The sequence below is a fragment of the Pelodiscus sinensis genome, chromosome 1 (assembly GCF_049634645.1).
Source record: "Pelodiscus sinensis isolate JC-2024 chromosome 1, ASM4963464v1, whole genome shotgun sequence".
Classification (NCBI taxonomy): domain Eukaryota; kingdom Metazoa; phylum Chordata; order Testudines; family Trionychidae; genus Pelodiscus; species Pelodiscus sinensis.
This window is the reverse complement of record NC_134711.1, coordinates 88825847-88832095: the sequence shown is the minus strand read 5'-3', so window position 1 is coordinate 88832095 and position 6249 is coordinate 88825847. Positions and strand designations below refer to the sequence as shown.

General features: G+C 49.8%; 1 long non-coding RNA gene across 1 annotated transcript; it reads right to left on the bottom strand.

Annotated features, from left to right (window-relative positions):
* Positions 1-600: 600 nt before the first annotated feature.
* Positions 601-5933, bottom strand: LOC142830541 (uncharacterized). The gene is made up of 3 exons (XR_012905852.1): positions 4995-5933; positions 3975-4245; positions 601-773 (listed from the first exon to the last, which is right to left on the bottom strand). It is a non-coding gene; the product is annotated as an uncharacterized LOC142830541 (long non-coding RNA).
* Positions 5934-6249: the final 316 nt, after the last annotated feature.

The window sequence follows — 6249 nt, the reverse complement described above, 5'->3', positions numbered from 1 at the left end:
GGCCTTGGAGGCTGTTGAGAACCTCCTACATTTTGGAGGATGGACTGGAGCTGAGATACAATTAGAAGAACTCCCTTGATCCTCTCTAGTGACCTGCTTAAATGAGTTATTGTAGCATTTGTAATACAAATCTTCCTCCAAAAACACAGTGTGTGTCTGTTCCAAAAATCCTGCCCTGCAACCACTAGCTATCACCTTCAGACTGACGCAAACACCTCGGTGTGTCTCATTTTGCATGTGTAGTAATGATAGCTTTGAGTTTTTTCAGGTTGCTCCACCAGCCTGCCTCAGCCATCTAGAGGCAGATTTTCAAAGGTATTTAGAGCCCTAGTGGGATTTTCAAAATGACCAATCAGGCTAGTCCTCTAACTCCCATTGGTGTGAGTCAGGGGCCTAACCTGCTTAGGAGCTTCTGAAAAGCCCATTGGCACCTACCACCTGTATCTGTAAGCATGAATGCATTCTAAAATCTGGCCCCTCGTGGCTGACATGCTAGATCAGACTAGTGGTCCATCCCCCACAGCTGTCCCATCTTGTCTCCTGTTACACACCATCAGACCTCTCAAGGGAAGACATGCAACTCACTGGCCTTGCCTTATCCTTGCTGGCTTCTCACGCATTTGAGCAAAGGTTTGTTGCTTGCATCTTGCCTCCTTCTCTGCTCCCTCTCCCAAAGAAAGAGTGGCTCAGGGAACCGATGTTCAGGTATCATTTTGTTCTTCAGTAGCGCCCAGGAGCCCAAATCATGGATCAGGCCTCCATTGTTCTTGGTGCTGTACAAACAGAAGAAAAAAGATGATCCCAAAGAACTTACAGTCTGAATATAAGAAAAGAGATGATGGGTCTTTCTGTCTATGTACTGAAGATTTACCAGCATAGCTCGGGTCCTTCAGGGTAGGGGGTGCAGGAGGCAGGGCAGAGGCTTGGGATGTGGGTTGCTTTGGGCAGGGGTGGGGGCCTCAGGGCAGGGACTGGGTGGTAGGCTCAGGGCATGGGGTGGGTAGCTCAGAATGGGATTGGGAGGTCTGGGGAGGCTCACTGGGGCCACCCACAGCAATGAAGGCAGCACTGTGATGGTGGCTCTCTAGGGAGCCGGGGCCATGCTGCCCAGATGGTGGCTCCTTCTGGCAGGTCAGGGCTGTGCTGCCTGGCCACATCTGGCAGCTCCTCGAGGGGGTGGAGGCTGGGGCTGTGCTATCTGGCCCCAGCTCACACTCCTCCTGGGGTAGAGCTGGGTTTCTGTTCCCCATCCCATGTCTCCTCTGAGAGGATGAGGCTTGGAGCTGGGCTCCTTGGGGGCACTGGGGCTCTGCTGCCCAGCCCATGGCTCTTCTGGTGGGGTGTGGGAGCTGTGCTGGCTGGCCCCAGCCCATGTCTTCTGAGGTGGGGAAGAAAGGGTGGGGCTCCACTACTTGGCCCAGCCTGTGTCTTCCTGAGTGGGGTGGGGGGGAGGGGGAAGCAGGGCTCCGGTAATTGGCCCTGACCTGTGTCTCCTCTGGGGGGAGGACTGTACTGCCTAGCCCCAGCCTGTCACCTGGAGTAGGGCTCCCCCTCCCTATCTGGCACTGCAGACAAGGGCTGGGGTGAGGAGTTTAGGACAGGGAGCTACTTATCTGTGGCTAGTACTAGTAGCCAGCAATACGTAGAGTTGTGGCCTCAGCTGACTGCTCTGTTCCTGGTGTTCGCTGCCCCCTGTGGTCATTGCAGAGCATAAATGTCCCTGCTTTCCCTTTCTGTGTTATGGAAAACAATCCCATTCGAGGATCTTTGTGTTGTCCTGGCACTTACTGTTTAGGACAGGCATGTCCAAAATCCGGCCCGCGGGCCAATTGCGGCCCGTGTTCCGGTTTAATACGGCCCCACAGGTAATTTGGCAATATCTATCTTTTATGGCCCCCAACGAATCCATATGTATTGAGATGAATACATTGTAAAATCTCAGTTAATGTCAGTTGGTCTAAATCAGTTATAAATATATTTGGACACAACATGTATACTTAGTGTTATGTTCCTGTTCATATTTTTTGAACTTAAAAGTTGACAGACAACCTTTATTACCAATAATATGTAATGTGCTTTACAATGTTCCTGACATATATTTCAGCTTCCTGGATTTTTTTTTTCATCTGGCCTTCAGATATGAAAGGCAGAGTGATTTAACACCTGTTTAGATTGGTCATCCATGTGACGAAATGAAAAGTATGCCGTTTGCAATAAACTTTGCATAAAATAGTTAATTTGCATTTAATTTTAATGGTTCAAAGAATGTCAGGCAAAATGGTCGGCCCTCACGCATGTTCACTTCATCAAATCTGGCCCTCTTTGAAAAAAGTTTGGACACCCCTGGTTTAGGAGGAGTTCTTGAACAAATGGATGGATTCACAGACAAGCATGTGCAAACTCTCTAAACTCTCTCTCTCTCTCTCTCTCTCTCTACATATATGGAGAGAGAGAGAATGTGTATCAGGAAACAATGAGACACTATTGTTCACCATGATGGAAAGTGTCCTCAGCTCACCAGTCGCCTGTTGTCCAGTGTTTTGTAGACATCATGGCAAAAGAGTATTCCCAAGTAGGAGCTGAAGATGGGCAGTCAGTGAGGCTACCTTGCAGATATTTATGGGGTGCTGGTCCCATGTTTGAGGGGCTGTACATGCAAGAGCAAAGAGGTGGCTGTTTGAAAATGAAGCATGTGGACAGCGAAGGCTGGAAGCATGGAGGCAGGAGTTAATATCTCCATAGTGAATGAGAGACGATAGCTAGGGTGGAAATAGGCTGTAAAGATGTCTGAGGATAATGCTCAGTGGCAGTAGCACCTTGGGTTCTGCTTGCCTTGGAGCCCACAAATGATTTGCTGGATTTGTGACAGGTGCTGGACAATGTTCCTGCTAATGTGCGTGCCTGCGTGGCTGTGCACAAAAAATTCTTCCCCCGCCCACTTCCTCTGGAGAGCTGCACAGCAGCATCGGTGGGGCTGGCTAAGACGGTGTGGTGATGGAGTTGCCAGGGTGGGGAGCCAAGACCTGCTGTGGGCGAGGGGAAGCCTGCTTCAGTGGCCGGGGCTCCCATGTTGCAAGGGTGGGTCAGAGCTTGTTCTGGCAGCTGGGCCTGGGAACAGGACCTGCCACATGGCCGGGGTGAGGGGGTCCTGCTCCGGCAGCGGGGAACATGTGTGTGTTAATAAATTGGGTGCCATGGTGGCACCCATCCAAACCAGCGCACATGACTTCAATATTGGTGCACAAGCCAAAACTCACTCCACTCATGGTTGGACAATCTTACAGGGAACACTGGCGCTGGATACCCACAACTGGCATGGATTCAGTGGAATCGACAGACATGCAGCACGTCTGAAATCCAGGTCCTTGATGACTGGGACCAAGACAAATGTGGTAGCTGTTGGAAATGCTGCTCTCTACTCTGTGCCCCAGTGTGGGGCTTGGCTGTGCTGCTGAAGGTGCCATCTTTTGAAAGGATAATGAAATGGAGACTTGAGCATGTGGGGTGACTGAAGAGCTGATGGCACTCTAGCAAAAAGCAAGGATACAAATCCCAGGGTCCTAATCAAATTTCAGTTTTGGCTAATTGACTTTTGCCTCTCAAGCCTCCCCTGGCATCTGAGCGGGATACAGATGGCCAAATCCCTTGGAGCCTGAGTGTGACGTAGGATTGCCACCTTTTCCAACCGGACACCATTTGTGGCAATAGCGTGCGATCTGGGGGGTTTGGCAACCCTACATGCGAGGGGACTGGAGAAAGATTCTACCACGTAAGGTTGGCTACTACTTTCAGCCCCCTCCAGCATCTGTACTGCAGCAAAGATGCAGGATTTGCTACAAGAGGCAATGTTGTGTGTGCCAGGACAGCTCTTCCGACAGCCAAGCATATGGTCAGGTAGTTCTGCTGCTTGCTTCTACTACAGTCATAAGTGGAGAGGGAAAGGGGCAGGAAGGCCTGACAGAGTATTTGTTTACCAAGAAGGTATGTCGGCTAGAAAGCAATGAGCAGGTCCATCAGTCAGCAGTAGTAGCACAGCTTCCATTCTCGAATCACAGAGCAGAGGTTCTCAGCTGGTTAGCTGTGATCCTCTCCTCCTGGTGATGTGTTAATGGAAATCTTGGAGGTGTTGAGGAGGCGTGAGCCTATTCTTATTCTCTATGCCTGACTTTCCACCAATGGGAATTTGCTCAGATGAGGCTATGAGCAGCACTCCACAAACCACTGCATCTGTTCCCGGATTGCCTGCTGGATTGCAACACAGAGACCCGGGACAACAGATGAGAAGGAGCAGTTGCAAATGGCTGAATACAAGAACGCTCTTTAAAAATATTTAGTACCTTTGTTTTAGAGCAAGGGTGGGCAATAATTTTTGCCTGGGGGCCACTTCAAAAATTTTTGAAGTAGCCCTGGGACACCCCAGAAGGGGCAGGGCCTAATTGGGAAGGGGCGTGGCTACCCCACCCCAGCCCATGATTGGCACCCATGCCCTGGAAGAGGCTTGGCACACTCACCACCCTCAAGACAATCAGGACCTGGGGGCAGGGGAGCATGGGAAGCCTCCTCCCGCCCTGCGAGGAGCATGTGGCGCTTTGAAGTGCTGTGGGCTACTTGCAGGGCGAAGGAAGCTTCACACAGCTCCCCTACCCCCAGGCCCTGATTGGCCTTTAAAGCGCCACATGCTCCTGGAAGGGCGGGAGAAAGCTTTGTGTGCTCCTCTGCCCCTAGGCCAATTAAAGCCTGGGGGCAGGGGAGCGCGCGAAGCCTTCTCCACTCTGCCCCTGCCATGCGCTCGCAGGGCGGGGGCAGAATGGAAAATGCTTCGGGCACTCCCCTGCCCCCAGGCCCTACTTGGGATACAGATTGGGATACTGGCTTGGTGGGCCAGATCCAGCCCACAGAGGCCCTTTTGCCCACCCCTGTTTAATAAGGTCTCATGTTTGCAAGCTACTTGCACTACAGATTGGTTGTTCCACTCTTCAAGGGATGGGGTTTACCTGGTAAAATTTCTGTCTCCTTGTTCTGATCAAACGTGATCCATCTGCACTGCTGAGAGTTCATGGGTAGGAATTCATTTTGGAAATGTCTTCATTCACCAGTCATATCCTAAGAGCTGGTCTTGCAGGGATAAATTTCAGCTGTGTCATAAAAGGAATGGGGCAGCCATGCCACCTGGTGGTATGATACTAAGCAGAGTTATGTCTGGTTTGGAAACTACAGGTTGAACCTTTCTAGTGTGGCACTCTCTGGTCCAGCATGATTTTGGTTAGCTGGATTGTCAGTTATCATGGGTGTGGCCAAGTTTCCTGCAGTCCCATAAAATTTATTTGCAGCTATCCCTCCTGGCTCTCGGTGATGTGTGTTGGTATTTAGCTCTAATTTATCCTAAATGTCTTCTAAGAGCCTAGTAAGCAGTGGAAGTGTTGGTAATGCTGCTAGAAAATATTGACCTCAAATGTTCCTAAAAATTTCTCAATCTCAGCCTGGACCATTCTACACGAGAGATCCATTTCCTGGACACCACAGTACAAATCACCAATGGAAAATTAGACAACACTCTTTACAGAAAACCCACCAACTCATACAGTTACCTACATGCCTCCAGCTCCCATCCAGAACACACCATACGGTCCATCGTCTATAGCCAAGCCCTTCGATACAACCGCATCTGCTCTAATCCCACTGATAGAGACCAGAAACTTCAGGATCTCTACTAAGCATTTATAAACCTCAACTACCCACCCGGAGAAATAAAAAAGCAAATTGAAAGAGCCAGACGAATACCTAGAAACCATCTACCTCAAGATAGACCCAAGAAAACCAACAATAGAGCACCACTTGTCATCACCTACAACCCCCAACTTAATGTGTTGGACAGGTTTATTAATAAACTACAGCCCATACTGGAATAGGATACTAAACTCCAAGGCTGTGTCTACATTGGCATCCCTTTCCGGAAAAGGGATTCTAATGAGACACATCGCAATTGCAAATCTGCGGGGGATTTAAATAACCCACACGGCATTTGCATTTACATGGTTGCCACTTTTTTCCGGCTTGGGGATAAGCCGGAGAAAAGCGCCAGTCTAGACGTGATTCTCCAGAAAATAAGCCCTTGAAAGTAGATCCTCTGGAAAAGGGCTTATTTTCCGGAGAATCACGTCTAGACTGGTGCTTTTCTCCGGCTTATCCCCAAGCCGGAAAAAAGCGGCAGCCATGTAAATGCAAATGCCGTGGGGGATATTTAAATCC